Source organism: Oryctolagus cuniculus, chromosome 8 (genome assembly GCF_051225735.1).
Source record: "Oryctolagus cuniculus isolate XC-2025 breed Fujian yellow rabbit chromosome 8, ASM5122573v1, whole genome shotgun sequence".
NCBI lineage: Eukaryota > Metazoa > Chordata > Mammalia > Lagomorpha > Leporidae > Oryctolagus > Oryctolagus cuniculus.
Genome location: NC_142874.1, coordinates 9,803,782 through 9,829,293, shown reverse-complemented (window position 1 = coordinate 9,829,293; position 25,512 = coordinate 9,803,782). Strand labels below are relative to the sequence as shown.

Genomic DNA, 25,512 nt, shown 5'->3' with positions numbered 1-25,512 from the left:
TGGCAGTAGGAGTTGGGGCCCTTGGAAGGCAGAGCCCTTCTGGGCGGGGTTAGTGCCTCTCTGAAAGAAACCCAGTAGGAGCCCGTGCTTCTCCACCGTGTGAGGATATGGCGGCCCACATGGATGCCATGTGTAATGGTCGCTTGATCTTGAACTTCAAGCCTCTTGAACTACAAGGTTCTAATATTTACAAGCCACCCAGTTTACATTACTTTTGTGATAGCAGCTCAAATGGCCTAAGACATTCATTCTTCATATTAGATTTCAAATTAATGTCTAAATGTTTACTCTTAAAAATCTATGAAATAGGCCAGCGCCATGGCTCAATAGGCTAATCCTCCGCCTTGCAGCGCCGGCACACTGGGTTCTAGTCCCGGTCGGGGGGCCGGATTCTGTCCCGGTTGCCCCTCTTCCAGGCCAGCTCTCTGCTGTGTCCCGGGAAGGCAGTGGAGGATGGCCCAGGTCCTTGGGCCCTGCACCCCATGGGAGACCAGGAAAGGCACCTGGCTCCTGGCTTCGCATCAGTGCGATGCACCTGCCACAGTGTGCCAACTGTGGCAGCCATTGGAGGGTGAACCAATGTCAAAGGAAGACTTTTGTCTCTGTCTCTCTGTCTCACTGTCCACTCTGCCTGTCAAAAATAAAAAAAAAAATCTATAAAATAACAGAAATTAAATGATGCATGGATGCAAACATAGTTTAAAAATCAATAATGAAAAATGCTTTTCTACCACTGAGGTAGATAACATTATTTGTTCTCCCAAAGCCCCTTGGAGACCCCTATTTGAGCACATCACTGTCCTTTTTGAGGGACCAACCTCTGAATTAGGAGCTAATCATTCCGTTTTGCCTTCCAAATATTTTTATATCTACATATTTATTTCCAACAATGCATTGTGTAGTTTAACTTAGTAGTTTACTTAAATATTATGTACTAAGTTTTTCCAGTGTATTGTTCAGTTTTTGGAATGTGTATGAAAGGAAATAACATTTTCTATGCTTCTTTACTCCATATTATATTTTTGAGAGCCATTCACGTTGATGTGTGCTTTCAGTCATTTTCACCACTATATGATGTCACTGTATGATTCTACTGTTTGTTTTTTGTAAAGATTTTCTTAGTAAGGTGGCATCTTGAAGCTTTGAGAATCTGGGATCAGAAATGAACTGGCCAGGACATGCAGTGTTTCCACTTGACCTTGTCTGTTGGTTAATCACAGTGGACATTAACACTGAAGGACACACAGTTTGGGAGAGGGACTGAAGCTATTAATTCTATTCTTCTTAAGATCATAGAGTTTCCACAGCATTTTGCTAAAGGTTGATATTTCACACGATCAGGGCTGGCACTGTGGCATGACAGGTTAAGCCACTGCCTGCAGCGCCAGCATCTCCTATGGGCACCAGTTTGAGTTCCAGCTGCTCAACTTCTGATCCAGTTCTCTGCTAATGTGCGTAGAAAAGCAGTAGAAGATGTCCCAGGTACTTGGTCCCTTGTCACTCACATCGGAGACCTGGAAGCAGCTTCTGGCTCCTGCTTCTGCCCAGCCAACCTTAGCTGTTGTGGCCATTTGGGGAGTGAACCAGCTGATGGAAGATCTCTCTCCCTCTCTCCTCTCTCCTCTCTAACTCTGCCTTTCAAATAAATAAAATAAATCTTTCATAAAAGATTTCACACGGTGATAGGGAATATTGCACTCTCAAATTTACCAAAGCCGTAGCGTCTTCTTCCCTGACACACAGTTGCAAGGGTAGCAGTCAGGAGAGGGAAAGGTGTGCTGTCAGAAGATGCTACAGCTTGGTGCCATAACAAGAAGAAAAGTAGGAGAATTAGGTTTGGCTTCTGCGTTCTCATTACCAGAGAATCTCATAGAACAGTTGGTAAGGCGGGTGGGGCGCTGTGGTATTGTAATGTAGGCCATACTAAGGCTGCTTTTCCCTGCTCATTAGCCTGATTCCAAACTGCAAGCAAATAAAACCAGTGAAACAGCACTAGGTACTTTGAGCTTGACCCCCCACCCCCACCCCAGGACTCACAGCTTCGCACACATTTAAAAAATGTAACACGTTAGTCGGCAGGAGTGAAGAAAGAGCCAGGGGAAAGTACGAAGTTCACTTCCCAAAAGTTTAAAGTTCATTTCCCAAAAGTTTGTTCCTTGAGACTTCCAGATGCAAAAAGAAAATCTAAGGACTTTTATTTAATAACATAAAGCAGGCCTCATGCAAATAAATTCTGCTAGGTATCTTTAAGCAGTTTATATTCAGCTTAAAGTCAATTGAAATCTAGTTCTGTTCACAGTTCTTGGAAGTCCATCCTGAGTTCAATTCCATATTTTCTTTAGTTTTAACCTGAAACACTTGTGTTAACCAATAAAATTAAAAATAATAATTGTGTCACACTTGACAGTGATCCCAGAATTTCTTTTTGTGCCTTTCTACAGATTTAAGGCATATTTAATTTAATTAAGAAAATTCTTTCTGCAAATTTAGGGCATATGACAAGTGAAGAGACTATCTTAACCCACATGTGTGTTGCTAGCACATTTGTTAAAAATCAGTTGGTAGCATTAGTGCATTTATTTTTGGATTTTGTGTTTTTCTCCATTAATCTCTGTGTTTGATTTAATTCCAATGTCATGCTATTTTGTTTATAATGGCTTTGTAGTATATTTTGAAATAAGGTCTAGTGGAATCTGAAAGATTTTTGGTGGAATCCATGACACTTTTTATATATGCGTTAGATCATGTTGTCTGCAGAGACGTAATTTACATCTTTCTCTCCTGTTTGAATACTGCTTCTTTCTTTCTTGTCTAATTGCTCTGGGTAAAGCTTCCGGTACTATATTGAGAAGTGATAAGAGTGTGCTTCCTTGTGTTGTTCCCAACCTTAGAGGAAAGCTGTTCTATTGTTGAGTATGATGTTAGCTTTGGCCTTATGGTGTTGGTATACTTGCTTCTCTACCTAATTTGGTGAGAGTGTTTCTTTTTAATTGTAGAAGGATTTGGAATTTTGTCAAATGGTTTTTCTGCTTCTACTGAGATGATCACGTGACTTTGTTTTTTCACTCTAGTAATGTGGGGTATCATTTTTATTGATTTGCATATGTTGAAACATCCTTGCATCTCAGGGGTTAATCCCACATGATTACGATGAATAATCCTCTTAGTAAGCTAGGGGGTTAGATTTGCTAGTATTTTGTTCAGGATTTTTGCATCAGTATTCACCAGAGATACATTCATGTAATTTATTTTCTTGTAGCGTCCTTGTCTGATTGTTGGAACTGGATATGTACTTCAGAGGAATCAAGTGCACTCCTGTACAAAATGCAACTCCAAGATCCTTAAAGATTTAAACATGTAGCATGCAGCTATGAAACTGTTAGAATAAAACACTGGGTAAATAATCTAAGGCAACGGTCTGGACAATGATATTTTTTTTTTCTATGACCCTGAAAGCACAAGTAATAAAAGCAAAAATAGACAAATGAGATTACATTAAACTAAAAAGCTTGTGATAGCAAAGGAAACAATATAGTGAAAGGGCCACATACAGATTGGGAGAAAGTATTTGCAAAGCATACAACTGACGAAGGATCAATATTCAGAATAAAGGGAGCTCAAACAACTAAATAGGAGAAAACAAATAGGTTAATTTACAAACATAGGCAATAGACTTGAATAGATATTTCTCAAAATAAGACACATAAATGACCAATAGAACTATAAAAATTTTCTCAATAATGTTAATCATTCAGAAGTGCAAATCAAAACCACAGTAAGATATCATCTCATTCCTATTAGACTGCTTTGGCTATTACCAAGAAGTCAAAATACAATACATGTTTTAGGGAAATCCTGGCACACTGTTTGTGTCAATGTAAATTAGTACAGGTATTTTGGGAAACAGTATGGAGGGTTTTTACAAACTAAAAGCAGAACTAATACATGATCCAGCACTCCTACTCCTGGGTATATATCTATTCCTGGGTATATATCCAAAGCACAATAAATCAATATTTCTGTAGGATGTTTGCACTCTCATGTTTATAGCAACACTATTCACAATAGAAAAGCTGTACAAGCAACCTCAATGTTCATCAGTAGTCAATAGATAAAGAAAATATGATATGGGTATGTGTTTAATCCACTTCCGCTTGGGGCACCGGATTCTGTCCAGGTTGCCCCTCTTCCAGGCCAGCTCTCTGCTGTGGCCAGGAAGTGCAGTGGAGGATGGCCCAGGTGCTTGGGCCCTGCACCCCATGGGAGACCAGGAAAAGCACCTGGCTCCTGGCTCCTGCCATCGGATCAGCGCGGTGCGCCGGCCGCAGCGCGCCAGCCGCGGCGGCCATTGGAGGGTGAACCAACGGCAAAGGAAGACCTTTCTCTCTGTCTCTCTCTCTCTCACTGTCCACTCTGCCTGTCAAAAAACAAACAAACAAAAAAAAAACAAACAAAAAACTGTATCTCATGATTCCAAATCCTGATGCCAGTTTACCGTTAATGTAGATCCTAGGAGGCAACTGTGATGGCTCAACTGGTTGGGTTTCTACCATTCACATGGGAAACCTATACTGAGCTCTCAGCTTCCAGGTTCTGCCTGGCCAGGTCCTGAATGTCATAGGCATTTGGACAGTAAACCAGCAGATGGAAATTCTTTTTCTTTGTTCCCCCATCCAACCCCTGTCCTTTGCTTCTCAAATAAATAAATTTATTAAATTTAAAGACAACATGATATATACACGCAAAGGAATATTATTTATCCTTTAAAACAGAAGGAAATCCTGTCATTTGTGATAAAAAGAATGAATCTTGAGGACGTAATGTTAAGTGAAATAAACCAGGTACAGAAAAATAACTACTGTATGATTTTCCTTATGTGGAGTTTGAAAAAGAGTCACAGAAGGAGACAGTAGAATAGTGGTTGTCAGAGACAGAGGTGGGGGATTTGAAAAGGTCTTGGTCAGCAGATATATTTCAGTTAGGCAGGAAAAAGACCTTTAGGAGGTTTGATGCACAGCAGGATGACCCTACTTAATAATAATGTATTTGTTCTTGCTAAGAGAGTAGATTTTAAGGGTTCTAACCATAAAAAATGGTAATTGTTTTAAGTAAGCTTTATGTTAATTAGCTTGACTTAGCCATTCCAAAATATGTGCACGTAACAAAACATCACATTGTATGCCATAAATATGTATATTTGGCAATTAAGAAATAGAATCACAATCAATGACACAGTGGCAATTCCTAAGCATTTCTAAAGTAAACTCAGTTGTTAACAGGTTTCAGGTTGCAAGTCTTCCAAATACCTTGCTTACTCTGCTACATTGGATCTGTAATGGCATATACCTTCAAAGCAGAGAAGTGTCTCCTTATCTCTAGAAATGAACATTTCAAAAATCCACCAAAATTTTTATCTGCAATGAATTTGAATTAAAGTAAATGAATCCCTAAAACTATGATTGTGTTGTACTAATAGTTAATATTCTCAAATATACATGTGTGTGTATGTGTGTGTGTGTGTGTGTGTATATATATATATATATATGCTTACTAATAACAGTCCCTCATTTATAACCCCCTTGTCTAAAGGACTTTCTAGACAACATTGGTTAAAAATTACTTCTTGCTTGCTAGGAATTGATAAGTTCTACCCAAAATTAAAAAGAACATCCCTATTCTATTTTACTCTGTGTGTGTGCAGTAGTGTGTGTATTGGGGAGACTTTGATCAGAGTAACTTTAACAAGGCTTTATCAAACAAAGAAATAGTGGTATATAAGAGCTTACTAGAAGTCTTTGGGGTCACGTGCTACTCATAGATAAGAATCATTTTTTATCATTTCACCAACACTGGCAAGGTCTTAAACATAAATCAACTCTTGGCCGGCGCAGCGGCTCACTAGGCTAATCCTCCGCCTAGCGGCGCCAGCACACCGGGTTCTAGTCCCGGTTGGGGAGCCGGATTCTGTCCCGGTTGCCCCTCTTCCAGGCCAGCTCTCTGCTGTGGCCAGGGAGTGCAGTGGAGGATGGCCCAGGTGCTTGGGCCCTGCACCCCATGGGAGACCAGGAGAAGCACCTGGCTCCTGGCTTCGGATCAGCGCGGTGTGCCGGCCGCAGCGCGCCGGCCGCGGCGGCCATTGGAGGGTGAACCAACGGCAAAAGGAAGACCTTTCTCTCTTTCTCTCTCTCTCTCACTGTCCACTCTGCCTGTCAAAAAAATAAAAAAAAAAACACATAAATCAACTCTGGAGATAATTTCTTTTGCAGAATTTTTCTTCCAATATTTTCTATTAAAAATTTAGCACCCTTCTTCATAGTCTTTTCCAGGAATTAAAAAAAAAAAAAAACACTTCTCTGTGTCTTAAAAATGTATGGCCACATGTATTGTAGTCTGAATGACACAAAAATCAAGGCAGATATTTAAGAGAATGTGCCAGATAAGAACACTTTTCCCCTACTTAGAAACTAAGTTTGTCTTTGTTTTGGTTAAGACGCTGAATGCTGGTCTTTTCTGGAACAGGACATTATCTTTTGTCCTGATTCTTGGTTCAAGTGTGTGCTGACTCTCTTGAGCTTAATAGCTGAATGACAACTTTTGTCATCGCTTTGTGCTGATGTGCACTGTGGGTCCACTTTCATCTACGAAGTCTTTGCTGGATGTCCTGCCTAGCCCACCAATACCATGAAAATAAAGCTCCAGTGCGTGTGGAATTACATTCTCCAGGTCTCACTGCCCATCTTAAACCCCATCCATAGAGTTTGTTTCTTCCTTCCTTAGAATGCAGTGTGCCCCTGCTGGTTCATTTCCTGCATTGATTCCTACCAGTCACCTCGTGAAATTGTAATTTTTAATTGGATTTGCAAAGTCAAAAGCAGCAGACTTCCAGGAGAGGCATTGTGATTGCTTTGAAAATCACTATTATTCATCAGACAGACACCACAGCTTGTGTTTTTGAGATGAGGCAAACTGTAAAGGGTAGGACAGAAGAGGGAGAAAAATACGTTCCATGTACTTTTAGATGCATTCACATAGCCCTGGCTTTACACATTAGGATGCTTCAAAATGTTCACAGAGAAATGGACTTAAAAGATGTTCACTTGATGCAAAATTTTTTTGAAATCCATGTATGTTTTTCATAATTCACATATTCTATGAACTTTTTCAAGACCCTTCCTATGCCTGGCATCAAAAAAAATTTTGCATTAAAGTAAACTTGCCTTTTAATTCCATTTTCAAGAAACTTTTGAAGCAACATCACAGCATAATGGGTTTCTGCTGATGATTTTAATTAAATGTTATCATCTTTGTTTTCCTCTAAGATGCTAGTAATATTTGTCATCAATCTGTATCCATGTGTTATGAGATTTTTTAAATGGATTGTCAGTGTTCCCATGGTTTTTTGATAGGAAGGCTGAAGAAAGCATGTTGGGAGCTACTGAGCAGATTCAGACATCTGCTTTCCCCTCCTAAGACCTTTATGTACTGAGGTCTAGACCTGACTACTGAGTAATCAGAGGTTGCCTGGAGAGCAGGCTCTAGTGATGACCCGCACCAAGATCCAGGTTTGTGAGTAAGGGCCCTCTCATGAGTGAGCCCCAAGAAGACAAGCAGAATAGTCTGCCCCTCACAAAACAGTCCCTGAGTTTTAGAGTGATTCAGTATGGCAGCAATCACTCATGAAGTATAGCACTAGAAGCTACTTAAAATGAAATAATTGTATTTATGTGCATTTATCTTCCACCTGTAAGCAACAAGAGGATGGGAACTTTGTATGATTTACCACTGAAATACCAATGATGGGATCATAGTCTGGTATGCAATATATATCCTACTAAAGCTTTTAAAAATAAATATGCAGATAGAACTCTAATCATTTTGGTTCCCTAGTGAAATGTGTGTGTTCCTGATGGCTCATTTCCTGCATTGATTCTCCCCTGGTCACTTTCATAGAAATGCACAAATGTTAACCTATTCTGAAAACTATTAGGCATGTAGCCTTGGGAATTACTCACACTATTTCTTCTATTATTTAAAAGATTTTAATTTCTTTACAGGCAGAAAAAGAAAGAGGGGGAGAGAGAGGGAGGGGCACTCCTGTCAGCTGATTCACTCACCAAATGCCCATAAAAGCTTGGGTGTGGCCATGACTAATGCTTGTACCCAGGAATGCAATCTGGGACTCAAAAACATTGGTGGCAGAACCCAGCTTCTTGAGCCATCACTGAAACCTCCTAGGGTTCACAATAGCAAGAAGCTGGAGTGAGGAATTGTAGCCAGGAATCAAACTCAGATACCCCAATGTGGGATACGAGCACCTGAATTGCTAGGCCAGGTGTCTGCCCCTTCATGATATATCTAAGCTTTAGTTTTATCATCTATTAAAAAGGATATTCATAACCACTTCATATACTTAACAGCATTAAGTGAAAGAAAACTTGAAGCCACCTAACTAATTGCCTATTATACCATCCATCTTCATAAATAGCAATTGTGATGATGACAAAACCATCTATAAAGAAAAAGTGGTGACACAATGCTGTGGCTTGAACGTGATTTACTTCCAGAATCCATGCTGAATTTTAAACTCCCATGTCTTTAGTTAATGGTGCTAAGAAGGTGGAAACTTAATCTGGTTATGGTATTAACGAGGTTGGATTAGTGGGAGGTTCTGAGTCACTGGGGGCCTGTCCTTGGAATTGAGTTCTCCCAAGGGAGTTGGTAATAAAGGCTGAGTTGGGCCCAGCCATTCTTTTTGCCTCCTGGCTCACCATGGGATCACCCTTCCCATTTGCTGTCTACCCCCCAGATGCCACACCCATGGGGCCACCTGATTTTCAACTAGACCTCCAAAACTATGAGATACATCTTTTTGTCTGTATAAAATCAGCTACCTCAGGTATTTCCATGACTAAAATATACAATTTATTTTATAAAATGCCTGCAAATAAAGGATGACCTGTGCTTAAAAAGCCTCCCTGCTGTGAGACTTAAAGCTGTTGTGTAGGAATGGAGATCTCAAGACTGTCTCAAGGTTGAAGTGAATTACTAGGTAGCATTCCCAGTCATGATCTTCTGAAAGCTCATTAGGAATCTGTATACATTTGAAGGAAGTGACTGACCATGGAGCACAATAAAACATTAGAACATTTGAAAACAGTTCTATAAATTTGGAATTCTCTACCAAGTATGACAATGAGTTGCAGATATTTTATTTAAAAATTGGGAAAAATGTGACTTAAGGATGCGCTTCTCTTTTTTTTTTTAATTTAAAAAATTTATCTATTTTCACTTTACTAGGAAGGCAGCAAACAGAGAGCCAGAACTAGAGACAGGGAGGTAGGGACAGAGATAGAGATGCAGACGAAGAGAGATTTTCCATCCATTGGTGTTGCCCCCAAATTATTGCAGCAGTTAGAGCTGGGCCAGGATGAAAGCAGGGGTCAGCAGCTCCATCTGGGACTCCCACATGGGTGGTAGGAACCCAAGTCCTAAAGCCTGTTGCTATGGATTCATTCTGAGAGGAGAAGTGCAGTGGGGGCAAGAGGTGCGGAGTCACCACACAGACACCAGGAGTTGAGTGAAAGCAGGCTAGAGGCAAGCAGCTCGCAGACTCATTTATTTTAGTTGGTACAGCAGCTTATATAGCTGAGGCAGCCAATCTGGTCAAGGGGCAGTTTATACCCTAACAAATCACTGCCTGCTGCTAGGCAGACTCCTTTGCCAGGTGGGTTCCGAAGCTATTTCCTGAGTAACTGATGCTTGCTCGCCAGCACCATCTTGGCACGGCCTTCTCATTCAACAAAAGCCATTCACTTGCTGCTTTCCAAAGTGCGTATTTGCAGGAAGCAGGTGTTGGAAGTGGAGGAGCTGAAATTCTAACCAGGCACGCATTCTTTTTTTTTTTTTTTAAGATTTATTTATTTATTTAAAAGCGTTACACAGAGAGAGAAGAGGTAGAGAGAGAGAGAGCATAAGAGAGAGGTCTTCCATATGCTGGTTCACTCCCCAATTGGGTACAATAGCCAAAGCTGCACTGATCTGAAGCCAGGAGCCAAGAACTTCTTCTGGGTCTCCCACATGGGTGCAGGGGCCCAAGGAATTGGGCCATCTTCCACTGCTTTTCCAGGCCCTGACAGAGAGCTGGATCAGAAGTGGAGCAGCCAGTCTCGAACCGGCACCCATATGGGATGCTGGAGTTTCAGGCCAGGGTTAACACCTGCTGTACCACAGTGCCACAGGCACTCGTTCTTATATGTGATATGGGCATTCTGCCTGCTGTCTCAGTTACTGCACCAAATGCCTGCATTGGGCTGTGCTTAGCTCTTAACTCCTACCTCATAATGTCTAGGGTGAGCAATTAAGAGTGGCAGAAGGCATACAAATTACTGACATGGAAGATTTAAGATTTTCCAGTATGAAAGCATTATGGCATGAAATAATAGTTCATCAAACAAACATTAGTGGAAAATTTCAGAGGCAATAGCTAGAGTTACTTAGATATTGAATATATAAGGACACTAAGTGAAATGGGAATATCCTTAGTTTCCATGGGAGTTATTTTGACAATTTTAAGTTTTGAATAATTCTAAACAATATTTGTATTCATCGTCAAGTCATTTTTTTTTTTGCAGAAAGGAAAGTAAAACCCTTTTCACTTTGGTTTCCTGTTCTGACATTTCCATGTCCAAAATATCTACTGTATGATGTCCTGTAGGTTTCATTCAGCTATTGCATGTTTTGTGAATCATTAGTTATGAATACAGTTTTAGCATACTGTGCATAGAGAAAGATCATTTTTCAGAACTTCATTTAAGGAGTAAAATTCTTTTTCAGTAACTAGTAAAATACACTCAGTATGTGAAGGAAAATCTGCTCACTGCTCATCAACAGGAAGATCAAGCATGACTGTTACTCTAGTTCTTTTCCACTGTCAGCATTCTATTTCATTTAAAACATTGGAGTAAAGACTGACTTTATGATAACTTTTTTATTTATTTAATTTTTAAACTTTTTTAATTTTTAAAAATTTTTAAAATTTGTATCTCATAAATACAACATTATGTACATAGTAATTCTTCCCACAGTACCCACCCTCCCACCATTTCTCCCTCTCCTTTTCTGCTCTCTCTCCTGTTTTATCTGAGAAAGAAAAATAAAAAGAAAGAAAAACAAAGAATGAATGGAGTAAAGAAAACTAAGAGAAGTGTTCCTCAACAGTCTATACCAGGGCTGATCTGTGTCGTTGCTTCTTGACAGGGATTTCGCTTTTGTCCCCTTCCTCTTTTCCCTTCCTTCATCGCCATTATTTCCTTTTAGCAACTAAATTGTCTTTGAAGAAGAATCCAAGGATGACACATCTTTAGTGAGCAAGACTGACTTTAATATGACAACATATCACATTTCCTTAGAAATAACAAGTATAGTTATTTGTTAAAATAAAGTGCCTAGAATTCTAGTAATTTAGTACTGGAGGCACGTGCTAAATAAACTATTAATGTAGATCCAGTCCAATCAGGTTTTTTTTTTATATAAAGAAAGTAACAGGGTAAATTTATAAAAATATCCAATCCAATCAGGTTTGTTATGCCCTCCCTAAATTTCTTTTCTTTCTTTCTTTTTTTTTTTTTTTTTTTTTTGGACAGGCAGAGTGGACAGTGAGAGAGAGAGACAGAGAGAAAGGTCTTCCTTTTTGCCGTTGGTTCACCCTCCAATGGCCGCCACAGCTGGTGCGCTGTGGCCAGCGCACCACGCTGATCCCAAGGCAGGAGCCAGGTGCTTCTCCTGGTCTCCCATGGGGTGCAGGGCCCAAGCACCTGGGCCATCCTCCACTGCACTCCCTGGCCACAGCAGAGAGCTGGCCTGGAAGAGGGGCAACCGGGACAGAGAGCTGTCTAGCCCAGATTGGGACTAGAACCCAGTGTGCTGGCGCCGCTAGGTGGAGGATTAGCCTATTGAGCCGCGGCGCCAGCCTCCTTAAGTTTGTTAAAATAGCATATGTGTATCAAGAACTTTGAAGGGTCTGACATTTTATCCTACTGGGTACAATTTCAAAGATGCTATGGAAGACACAAGACTTCTTTTATAGGGAGAAAAGACACTGAATTCTTCATGACAAAGTAATCAGAAAGTCAGCATCTGTGCCAGTTACTCAAGTTTCAACATTCCTGGGCAATATAAAGGGAACCAAATAGTTCCTAGGAACCCAGCAGTTTGCATGACAAAAAAGGAATCCTGAGTTTATGGAATCCAAATCTTTTATAGTCAGCAGTAAACAAACTTGCTCATTACTTTGGAGAGAGACAAGCATCTTTTAGAAGACAGTCTCTACTTGCAAGACATGCAGAAGTGTGAGATCCTGGACAGCTCTCTGTCAGTATTATGGTTGGCACCTTCTTCTCCTTCACTTTCTTCAATTAAACTACTATGTTAGTGAAAAATACACCTTGATGTTTAGTTTTAAAAGCCTTCCACAATTACAAGCCATAATAAGCAATGCATGCAAGAGTATTTTGGTGTCACAGAATTTTTATTACCTGCCAATATGTCAATTTGCTCATTTATTCAACAAAAACATTAAGCAAATGGCATGTGCTGGGCACAGCGTATATAGTGCTATGAACAGCAGTTTCTACCCTCATAGCGTATAAACTCTGCCTGTGACAAAGAAATGTAATTTTGAGGATTTATTGCAATTTCTTGTTTTAATAATATTTGTATTTTGAGAAATAGTATGTCAAGCTTCTCCTGTGGTCTTTGGAAGTCTTCCTCAGGGGAAGTTACTAAGTACGGAGTCTGACTTCTCAGAGGCCACCGCCCCAGCCACCAACTATCCAGATACGTGAAGGAACAAGTGATTTTGTCTGTTGGCAATGCATGTGGTACCCCCTGAACTGAGAAGGAATCTTGAGACTGAAAATGAAGAAGTGAACTGCATGTGAGAATAAAACAGTTTCTTAGATCAAGGTGCATACTGGGTTCCAAACTGGGACAGAAAATGTATCTGAACGAAACAGCAATGCAGTGAGGACCGCCTCATCTCTCCCACCCCAGGGCTGCAGAAGGCGCAATATTTTATATACTTGCACATCAGTGGGGAGTCAGGGCAGAAACTTGTGTTGAAAGATTCCTTTACACACATATTCTTTAGGAGTTAATTCTTGAGGAATACTTTTTTTTTTAAATTTTTTCAGAAAACTTTTATTAAATATAAATTTCAAAAGTACAATTTTTGGATTATAGCAGTTTTTATCCCCATAACCACCCTCCCACCTGCAAACCATCACATCGAGGAATACTCTTAGGGCATAATAAACCTGAATGGAATAGATCTACATTATTAGTTAATTTTGTGATACACTTAAAACTTTATGGATTGGGGCCAGTGCTGTGGCGTAGTGGGTAAAGCTGCCGCCTCCAGTGCCGGCAACCCATATGGGCAGGACTTCCAATCCAGCTTCCACTGCCCCACTTCCAATCCAGCTCTCTGCTATAGCCTGTGAAAGCAGTAGAAGATAGCTCAAGTCGTTGGGCCCCTGTACCCATGTGGGAGACCCTGAAGAAGCTCCTGGCTCCTGGCTTTGGATTGGCACAGCTTCAGTGGTTGTGGCCATCTTGGGAGTGAACCATCAGTTGGAAAACCTCTCTCTCTCCCTCTGCCTCTCTGTAACTCTTTCAAATAAATAAAGCTTTAAAAGAAAACTTTATGGGTGGAGAGTGATGCCAGTTAGACTGACAGGTGGTCAGTATCCTTTTGAGAAAAAGCCGGAGAGCAAGGGGATGGCGAGAGAGAGGGAGAGCTCAAGACAGAGATTGAAACTTTAGATGGCATTACTATGGTTTGCTGTGACACTTATGATCTGTTTCATCATTCTTTCATATGACTTCAACCTATCTACCATCTGACTGCAAACCTCTTTTTTTTAAAAAAAAAATATTTATTCCTTTATTTGAAAGTCAGAGTTACACACAGAGAGGAGAGGCAGAGAGAGAGGTGTTTCATCCTTTGGTTCACTCCCTAATTGGCCGCAGTGGCCAGAACTACGCCTATCCAAAGCCAGGAGCCAGGAGCTTCTTAACAGGTCTCCCACGTGGGTGCAGGGACCCAAGAACTTGAACTATCTTCTGCTGCTTTCCCAGACCATAGCGGAGAGCTGGATCAGAATTGGAGTAGCTGGGTCTCAAACTGGTGCCCATATGCGATGCTGGCACTGCAGGTGGTGGCCTCATCTGCTAGGCCACAGCACAGCCCCCATGCAAATCTCTTGAAAGACCACAAGTGATAGCCACCTTGCTGAGGTCAGGCATCCTGTTATGCCGTGTTTGTAAGAGAGGCCAAAGAAAATGAGAATTTTTAAAGAAAATAAGTTTATGTGCAAGGGTAAGAGGAAACAAATCCTGAAAGTGGGACCCAGCCTCTTGTCTGTCTCCCTTAGCACAGCATGCTCTTGCCTGTCCTTTAGTTAAAAGAATGTTCTGGCTTGAGGGGAGAGTCAGCTGGCCCTATGAGGTTCTCCTCACTAGACTGAAGGAGTCATTCGCCTCTACAATAGATGAGAAGCTTGATGGCCCATATTGTCTGGAGGGGTTTATTTAAGGGAATTCCACATCTAAAACCCCCTCACCCACACTTTCCCAGAAGAGGGAGGAAGGGAGAAGAAACAGAGGACCCATGCCCTTGTCCATAAAAACCCCAGTGTGAATGCAGACTGGGCTCTCGGTCCCTTCTGAGATGCCCACTTGGTCCATCAGGTGTAGGAGTTTCTGCTTCTTTAGCTTTTCAATAACATTTGGCTAGATTCATCTTCTTGTCTCCTTGTTCATCGGCCTCATACTTCGTTCCTGATAGTGCAAGTTCCCGGAGTTCAAATAAACTGGAACAATCCCACAGAACCAGGATTGATACCCAAGTGTAGGGCCCCATACTCCTGTGGCCTGTCAGTTTCTTAGATGTCACGATGTAGACAGGGTGTCGGGTCGGATCACCTGCATTCAGGTGGTGCAAGCCTTGTCAGAGATGGTACAGTAACAGACCCTGGACTAGGAGTCACAGGACAGAATGATTTTTTTGCTTGCCCCGAAGCACTCATTAGGATCAGAGTCCCCCAGAGCCTCCATTGCAGGCCAATAGGCAGCCACTTTGTGCAGCCTGAAGCCAGCACATGTTAGTTGTAGAAATGTGAATGGGAACGTTGAGTGGTGAATTCTTGCCTCAGTCCTTCTCTACTGTGAGTCAGCTACTTGGCCATACCCTGCAGCAGCAAGCTGGTCCTCATATCTTCTAACTGATTCATTGAATTTTTAAATTAACAAGTGAAAATTATACATATTATAAATATATAATATATAATAAATATATAATATATAATTTTACTTGTTAATCTAAAAATTAAATTAGTAAATATTACATTATGAGTAAGAGTATATAAAAATTATATATTTATGTATTGTATATGATGCAATGTTTTGATATATGCACATATTTTGAAAGGATTAAATGAAGTTAGTTACTATATTGCCTCACATACTTCTTTTTATCATGCAAATATTTGAAAGATACTCTTGGTCATTTTGAATGATGCACACACTAACTTTTGTTGATTCACTTTTATTTATTAGTGAGAGGGAGAGAGAAATTGCCTATCCTCTAGTTCGCTCCCCAAATACCGAAGGCAGCTGGTGAGTGGGTGCTGGGACAGCCTGATACTGGGAGCTGGGAACACAGTTTGGACCTTTCACTTGGGTGGTGGGAACGGAAGTCCATGAGCCATCACTTGGTGCCTCCCAGGGTGTGTTATGAGCAGGAAGATGAAACCTGCATTAAAGTCATCGCTTGAACCCACGCACTCTGACACGAGGTCCAGGCCATGGAAGTGGGTCTCACCACTAGGTCAAATGCCTGCCTAACAGTACATTATTAGGGAATATAGTCACCATGTTACACATAGATCTAGCTTCTGTGTCACTGAAACTTCTGTGACCTTTGATCAGTATATCCCTCTGACCTCTCCACGTTTCAGCCTCTGTTAACCACCGTTCCACTGTCTGCTTTCACTGTTTTGGCATTTTAAATTCAACTTCGAGTCAGATTATGCAGTGTTGGTCTTTCTGTGCCTATTCTACCTAATTATCAGTTTTACTGAATATTATCCTACAGGTTTATCCATGTTGTTACCAATGATAGGACTTCCTTCTTTTTCTTTTTTAAAAATTTACTTATTTATTTGAAAGTCAGAGTTACACAGAGAGAGGAGAGGCAGAGACAGAGAGGCCTTCCATCTGCTGGTTCACTCCCCAGTTGGCTGCAAAAGCCGGGGCTGTGCCGATTTGAAGCCAAGAGCCAGGAGCTTCTTCCAGGTCTCCCATGTGGGTGCAGGGGCCCAAGAACTTGGACCATCCTCCACTGCTTTCCCAGGCTATAGCAGAGAGGTGAATTGGAATTGGAGCAGCCGGGACTTGAACTGGTGCCCATATGGGATGCTGACACTGCAGGCAGCGGCTTCACCCAGTATGCCACAGTGTTGGCCCCTCCTTCTTTTCAAGACTGATATTCCATTGTGTGCATGTCTGTGTGTGTATGATACAATAATATTTTATAAATTATGAAAATATTAGGTTAAGAAGTATTAGCCTTTTGTAACTGTATAGCATTATTATTTCATGAAACAATGTAAAATCCTATACTATTTCTGTAAGGGCCATATACTTGATAAATATATTCCACTGGAAAAGTAATAACATGCATAAAAAACAATGTGATATGAACAGCCTTGTAAACTATTTTGAGCCAAACATCTGTACACACACTATTGAAGGGTACCTGGGTCTTTCTTCATAAACATTTAAAATCATAGTCCTCTCTTTTTCTTCAGAAAGCAGCACTGTAATAATGTTCATTATCTAGTTTAATTGTGCTAGTTTCTCAAGTATACATAAAGCAAAATCACGTCGTATGTAGAAGTGTACTTCAAAAGGTTTATGGGTATGACCTTGAGCCCTCCAGAGCGAGATGGCAACTCTCTGGAGGCTGAGTGTCCTTTGCGGTGCCCCAGGAAGTCGAGCTGTGCTCCTCCGAAGCCTGGGGTGAGCCCCACTCACGTCTCAGCATTTCTCCAGGACCGGCCTTCCCCAGGATGGTGTGGAGTGCAGCATTTTCACCTGTCACCAAGTCGCCCCTCTGGTTCCAAGGCTGCGTCCCTCCACTGGACTGGCGTGAGAGTTGTCAGTGTTTTGCTCCTGAGCTTGCTTCCAGCTGTTATTTGAATCCAAGCTCTGTGATGGACTACTCCTTGGCTGCAGTTCTGTCTCTTCATAGTCACGGGGGCCTTGGACAAGTTGTTACCGACTGCGTGCATGGGGGTGCACCCCAGAAAGCTGCCAAGGCAGGCCTTCCGGCACTCTTGGCTTTAACCTTTGCTGGCCTTTGTTATTTCAACTATCACGATGTGGGCATCTGCAAAGCTGTCGCCATGCTGTGGAACTCTGACCTTCCTGACTTAATGCCTTAAGAATTGATTTTATGCCTCTGCTCTGTCATGCATTCAACTCACCAAAAGGAGGAAGTAACAGATTAAGGCCATGGGTGTACAGACTTGTCCCAATCACATGGTTATTTTCAGAATTTAATCATTGAGAAAAAGATTTGAGAATTGCTAGCTAATAAGTTGCGAGACTGAGTTCTGCATTCTGGCAAGTTGTCGCCCAGTTTCTCATGAGTCTTGCAGTGTAACTAAGCATTGTCTATGAGCATTTGCCCTTTAATTTATCAGCCTCTTAAAGGGAACTGAGCTTTACTGACATCAGTACAAGATCAGACTCTTCCATAGTTGTCCTAGGAATAAAGGACAAAGGGAAAGACTTAATTCATGAGTAAAGACTGGAAAATTAGTGCTGAATATTGGCAAACCTCCCTCTCTGTTCAGATGATAGCAGCTCCTGATGGTTACATGTCCCAGGGAAACCTCGAAACTGAAATGCTGATAACGCACATTGCAGATTTCTAAATCCTACAAAGAAAAGCTTAGAAAACTTCATCTAAAGAAGTTCCATTTGGAAAGTGTGGGGAGCAACTCGGACTAGACTAAGTTACTGGAATTAAGACTTATTCTATGCATCTGCTTTCCCACAATATGGCGCTGAGAAGGGAAACAGCTTCTACACAGCTGCCTCCAGTTCAACCAATAGACTGTGGGACCTGCTTCTGATTGGAGGAGAGCAGCGTACTCGGCGTGTGGGTAGCAGAGTTGGGATTGGCAGAGGAGGACTATAAAGGAGGAGAGAGACAACATGCACCAGGAACATCTAAGGGGAACATCCGAAGGAACACCTGTGCAGCCCCCGAGAGAGCCGGCCGGCGGTGTGCCGCTCCCCTGCGGAAGTGGGGAAAGTGGCCAAGGGGAACCGCCCTTCCACGGAGGTAGAAGGGACAGTAGCCAACCCGGGAAGAACCAGCAGCAAACCCGGGGAGGGCCGAGCAGACAAAAGAACAGCGCAGGGTCCTGTGTCGTTCCTCCACGAAGACGGGGAGCGACATAATGGTGCCGTGACTCGGATATGAAGCCTAGGCAGGGTTTGGTGTCGTTCCTCCATGAAGAGGGGGAGTGACAGAAAGAGGTCCTCCTGGTAGATGTATTAAAATACTTCAAATTCTAAACTGAGACTTAATGCTCAAATGTTTGAATTGTCCTAAAATAATCTGTGCATAAATAATCTGTGCATAAATATAAAAAAACAAAAGGTTTATGGAAAATATTAAAAGATAAGTTAATTTTGATACACATTTTTTTGGGAATGTGCATAAATGGGGCCTTCAAAAGTTCCATGGACATTTGTATTATGAAAATATTGTGTGGATTACAAATTTTTGTAAAGATTTATTGTATTTATTTGAAAGACTGAGTTACATAGAGACAGAGGGAGAGACGGGAATCATCTCCTATCCAATAATTCATTATCAAGTGGCTGCAACGACTAGCCTTGTACCAGGCTGAAGCCAAAGTCTGGGAGCTTCATCTGGGTCTCTCAAGTGGGTGCAGGTGACCAAGATGTGGGCCATCCTCTAGTGCTATCCCAGGTGCATTAGCAGGGAGTTGGATCTGAAATGGAGCAGCAGGGACTCCAGCTGGCACCCACATGGGATTCTGGCTTCCCAGGCAGCAGCTTAACCAACGATGCCATGATGCTACCCCTAGATTTCAAAATTCTTTACACCAAAATAATTTTATCTTTTAATTAACTTTTTGGAGTTTCCTCATATATTTTCTGCTAGTATTTTTCCATTTCACTTTATGTTTTGAGATTCATTTATGGTACTGCACATAGCTGTAGTTGCTTAACTTCATTGTTCTGTGACTTCCTGTTATGTGAATGTGCCACAAGGCACATTCTCTTTGGCATGGGGATTTTTGAGAATGCCTACAGTTTCTGGCATTTAGGTAAAATTCTGACATCAACATTGTACATTCTGCCTTCTTTTGCCTTGCATGAATGCTGAATCACAGCACGAGATGCAGAGCGTCATTACCTGACAGTCGGCAGCACTTTGCACAGAACCTTAGAGAGGCTGTAGCCCCATGAAATTCTCGCTGAATGAGGACCAGAAAGTTCTACGACATATTCATTGCCCATTTGTGGTGGGATAGTAGCACTTCGATGGAGAATTGAAGCTTAACCAAACCAAGGATAATTTTCCTCACATTTAGAGAATGTAAAAGGAATTTTAATGTGGTGTTTCAAAAGGTCAATCTACTTTGTGTCTCTCTGTGGTCAATTTTCTTGTATTTCAAAGTCTAGAAACAAAATTTTACATTCTGAGAAAAAAGACCAGAAAAACAACTTGTGTTTAAGAATGATACCATTTTAGAGATATTTACAAGAAGACAGATCACTAGGTCACTCTCATCAACAACATCTACCTTTGTATTAACGCTAGTATCTCACTAGTATTCAACATTATCCAATTTATTAAGCTGCATTGGAAGTAGAGCAGCTGGATCTCAAACCTGCATGGCAACAGGGCACACTGATGTTGCAAGTGGTGACTTGCAATGCTGGCCCCACCCATGAACTTTTGGAAGTACCTTTGTATTTTTTTTTCTTTTTAGTTTTTTTCTTCTCATTAGAAAATGCAGGTTCTTCCTGCTCCGAGATAGAACATACTTCCAACTAACTGCGAAGATTCTTGAAGGTATCAGTCTATAAAGACTATCCTATTGTTCCCTTCAAGGTCTAAATGCAAAAGGACTTTGCAAAAGGACCAATAGGTCAGAGCAGGACACTGCTCCCACTCCTGAGAGTCATGCCTTGTCTACTAAATGAGGATAGCAGTAGTCCTGACTCCACATCTCTGTAGGTGAGTTCAGGTTAGATAAAAAGCTAGGAGAAAAGGTGACCCAGTTCCTAGGGAAGACTTCAATTGTTTTTTCTTTTGTTAGAAAACAAGCACACACACAACCACCTTCATAAAGTGAAGCCGACGTTTTGCCAAGCTCTAGACCACCTGTTGATGCATCTGACTTCAGGTCACTCAGGCTTGTCCTTGTCACTTGGCCCTACCCTTTTCCCAGTTCTCTTTTCTCTTAGATGAAGAGATGGCCCATCCTCAAAGGTGGCAAGTGGATGCCGTAATTTTGCTAGCTGTATGCATTAATTTTCTAAAGCTATCTGAAGTACTGATTTTAAGTTTTGGGGGCCAGATTTGTTGTCACCATGGCTGCAGGTGGAGCAGATGTTATGTGACTGCCCTGGGTTTGTCTGACTAGATGACTCCCAAGGTTTTGTATTCTGTGAATTCTAAGCTTTGCTTTGGCTGTTTTTCTTTTATAGAGGTATGAGAATTAACTTGTGATGTTTCCTTTTTCCTAATGATTTTCACTGCTTTATTAAAAATAAATAATCTGGATGTGAAATGAGCAGTAGGAGATCTGGATCCTTCTTCATGAAAAATTAAAAATTTCAGTAAGAGTTGGCCTGGCACAGAGTGCACCTGCTGTGGTACTACTAATCTCTTGTCCTTGATTAGTCACTGAGACAGCTTGAGGCTTAACTGTTGTTAGGGTTCTTAAAGAACTTTATTCAACAACTGCTTGTCAGTCTCTTCTTCCAAACATACAGAAATTAGAGAAATTAAAATCACCATGGCTTAACGAGTTTTGGTGTGCTGAAAAGGAATGAGAGCTACGATTTACGATCCTCTTTCAGTAGGACAGAACACGAACACTAGCACACACACCACGATTAAGTGGGGTGAATGAGGCCATGAGAGAGTACCCTCTGCTGTGGTGTAAGGATGGATAATGCTACATATAACCCCAGCTGTGGTACACTAAAGGTTGTCATTCTTGATGATGACTAAGAATCATTGCTTGTAGCCTCCTGCATCGGAAGGGGTGGGTGTGTGGAGCTCCAACAAAATACAGCACCTCCAAAACCACAGACTGTATGATTTGGGCTTTCATCTTCTAGCAAAGGTTGCTCAAACACACCTTACAGTGTTTTACCCTCCAGTATCTTGGGGATGCTTTTGTTAATTATCATGCTTTTCCATCTTAGTCCCAGTATAAGACTGTTCCCCTGACTGCAACTTGCCATTTGCGAATTGATCTTCTAATCTTTATTTTGCTTCTCTCTTTGAAATCATTTGATGTTTGTACTGGACATAAATATAGGTGGTTCTGTAACAACTCCTGGAGACTGATTAAAAAGTGGTGTTCTTTCTCTTTACAAATAAGTTAAATCTTAGTTCTACTATTTGGTAGGTGTATGACTTTAAACAATTAACCTTCTGGGCTTAACATTTCTTCATCTGCTAGATAATTCTGTAAGCAGTGATCATAAATTGTGAAGAAGACTAAACCTATGGATATTCCAAGTGATTAGAACAGTTTGTGTGACAGTGCTACATGAACATTCATTCAAAAAAATCATTTAATAGCCTAACTAACTTCTGAATTGGGAAGGCAAGTTGGTGTTTTTCTTAATAAAAGCAAGTCGTTTATCATTTGTGAGAGCCATTTTTCCTCCTTTTTGACTCTGTGTTAGAGGTAAACATCTGGTCCTTTGTCTTTAGTCACTGATACGTTAATATGTGTGTGAAAATCTCTTACTTTCAAATCCTGCCATCATTTTGGAGTACAAAATCCACTGGTGGAGGGTTCATCATACTGTATGTCAGTTTGTCTAACTGTAATGATCTTCTTAGGCCACCTCCACTAGTCAGACCCTAAGATCAACTGTTGTGTGAGCTTGTTCAGTTTGTAAATTACACAACAATATCAGGCAACTGTGTGATTAAGGGTTGAAATACACAAGGGTGGAATTAATGAGGAAAATCTCTCAGTAAGAGACTGATTATCACAAGATTCTATCCAATATCTTTCATTCCAATCAGTCAGTCCCTTGAGATCAATAGCTTTGAAATTACACTGTCTTAATCCAACACCTGTTTGTCCAAATTATTCATTTATTACATCCATGACCCCTATCATTTGATATCCTGAAGAATGCCAGCCTATCAACCCTTGTTCTTTCAATCAGAACTTTCCTTCCATGAATGAATGCCTATAATTAAATTCTCTAAACCTTTGTCATTTTTTTGGCACTCACTAGGAAGATATGAACCATAGATGAATAAAATTTGTTACTTTAACCATATCTGCACCTAAATAATTAAGACAAAAAAGACTACACATTAGGATACAACAGAACTTCCATACATTCATGGTCGTTCATCTCAGAACTGCACTTAGCATTACATCATAATCAATTAAATATCTCTGGTCTTCATTTCCATTCCGTGTATTTACTAACATAAATTTTCTCCATGATTCCTACATGGCAAACATCAGAGATAGCTTATCTTCGTTTTCCAGCAAGAAAAAGAAAACATATAAAAACTAACTCATCACCACCAAATATATAAAATAATACTAAATATTAACTACTTCTTTCTTCCTTTGTCTAATTCAGTGAGGCTATTGTATTTCTTTCTAGATTAAAGTCCCTATCATGCCATTGGTCTGTGAGAGTCTCATTTTTCTTTCCAGAATCTCTGCCTGCTGATCATCATCCTCCCATGACCCCCATTTGCCCCGTCTTTGACCTCTCCATTAGGACACAGTTATTAAAGAATTGCTATCTGTATTTAAACTTATCATCTGAGCCACTTTAATTCCAGCCACCTACCTCTCACAAATAAGCCCATGGAAGAGCTCCTAATGACTACTCAAACATAACCACTGATTTTTTTCTTAAATATGCTTGAATTAAAAAAATTACCTTTGTGCTAGTCAGTGTAGTGGACATCTTTTCATAGTGGACATCTTTTCACTTCTGATATGGTTTAATCTTTCACCTGTTTCCAGTGTCTCCTTACCAGACTTCTTCTCTTGTCTCACATTATGCTTTCTGGATTCTCTTGCAATCTTTGTTTTTCATTCCTAAATGATAGTTAAATATTGAAGCTTCTCATGACTCTATCGCCAACCTTTGTTTTCTTTAGTACTCTCCATCTCTAGGGTATGATGATGTTGATTTAACATTTATTGAGACTTTTGCTTTGTTTTTGTCAGCCACTATTTTATGTTATTAACTTAATCAAATACTATCACTATCTCTAAAAGGTATTCCCTATTATTATTGTTCCTGTCTTAAAAATGTGCAGATTAAGATAAATAAGAATTAATAAGCTTACTCAAGACAACTCAACAGATAAGTATAATAAGCAAGATTGAATTGTAGTCATTTTGGTGCCAGAATTCAGGCTTTTATACCACTTTCTAAAATGATGTGGTATAGAGACTTTGATCTCACTTATTTCCAAGGTTGTTGTTGTATCTAAATATTGATATTTCTTAAATCTACTTCTTTGAACTAAACACATATATTAAGTTATCTTGAATGCCACATGACCACTTTTGTGAGATATGTCCAAAGCTTACCTCATTGTCTCTACCCATACCTATTCGATATTTATAATCTCCACTATTTCCTACAGTCAATACATGGCAGATTCATCTATTTAGAAGCTCAAATCAAAATCCAAAAATTATTTTGGCTTTTCCATTTCCTTCACCAATACAATAAATAAGCATATCCTAATTTCCACTTCTAAATATTTCTTGAAAATGTCCACTCTGTGTCCTGTGTCCTCAAGCCAACCTATCTCCATGTTTCCTCAGACTACTGCAGCAGCCTCCTAACCTGTGTCACACAATTTCTAATATTCTGATGGTGTTTTTCAGAGAAGTTACAATGATATTTTGAAAGTGAAAATAGTTTCGCTATTCACTGTTAGAATTCTTATAAAGCCCATTCCCTTCAGAGTAAATCCAATGTTAACATGGTGTTTAACTTAACCTGTCCCCATCTGCCCAGCTGCTCCTAGAGTTAGGTTCTTCCTGTCTTTCTCCTCCAGCCACACCCTGCTGAGCCGATAAATTCTCCTGCTTGCTGTTTTCTTAGCCTGGAGTCTCCTTCCTCCTCTCTATTCAGCTAATGATCATTTATTCTTCAAGTCTAATCTCAATGTCTTTTAGGTTGCTTTTCCCTTTTTCTCCCACACCATGTTGGACCCTTTTTAATCTATTCATCTACCACATTTCCTAATGATTAACTCAGTTATTTTTATTTTAATAGTGTATTTTCACAAATAGATAGCAAGCTCCATGATAACTAGACCTATGTGCATTTTATTAGATTTTAGAGCAGGTTCACAGCACAATTAAGTAGAAAGCAGAGAGTTCTGAGATACCTGTTGCCCACACATATGCATAGCCTTCCCCAATATGGACTGTGTTACCTTTGTTACTGTTGATAACCACTCACCAATACAATGTGATCACCTAAATCCCATGATTATGATGGCATACACAATAATGCCTTTCATTCTCATGTTTTAATTTTATTTAGTTTGTTTTAACCACTGTTCCTCTAGTGGTTAGTGCAGTAGATGGCATAAATGAGTAGCTACTAAATAACTGTTGTTTGGTTAAATGATTATGGACATCTTCATAGAGAAATTTATTTAGAGACTAATGCAGCTATTGGCATAAAGTGTTTGAGATACTGGAGCTCAATGGCAGTCAGTAACCTGAAACTATCTTATACGTTGACATTCTCATCCAATTTGTTCATTCCCTGATTTGGCACGTGCATCTGTATGCACTTTAAGGGGTGTGTGAATGTGTGTGTATTTACTGTGTGTGCTAAGGAATGAGAAAAAGGAATGAGTTACTTTAATAATTTTGTAAGACTGGCACATAGAGTAATGTTTTTAATATAACTTAGGTATAATGATTCCACATGTCTCATTTTTATTCTCTCCTGCTGAGAGAGCAGTGCTTTCCTTTCTTGGTTTTTTCACTTTTCAGTGTGCTGGTAATGCCAGTCTCTCCACTCTCATTTGATTCCTCAGTTACATCCAGTCTTTGAGTTCTAATGTGTTGCCTGGCTTTACCTACTCTTCATGTGGTAAAATTTTAAATATCTAGATACATATAGAGAGACAAAAGTAATGAA

The 25,512-nt window shown here is 40.4% G+C and overlaps 1 pseudogene; it reads left to right on the top strand.

Annotated features, from left to right (window-relative positions):
- The first annotated feature begins 17,005 nt into the window (after nucleotides 1–17,005).
- LOC149124822 (succinate dehydrogenase [ubiquinone] cytochrome b small subunit, mitochondrial pseudogene) lies at nucleotides 17,006–17,593 on the top strand (annotated as a pseudogene).
- Nucleotides 17,594–25,512: the final 7,919 nt, after the last annotated feature.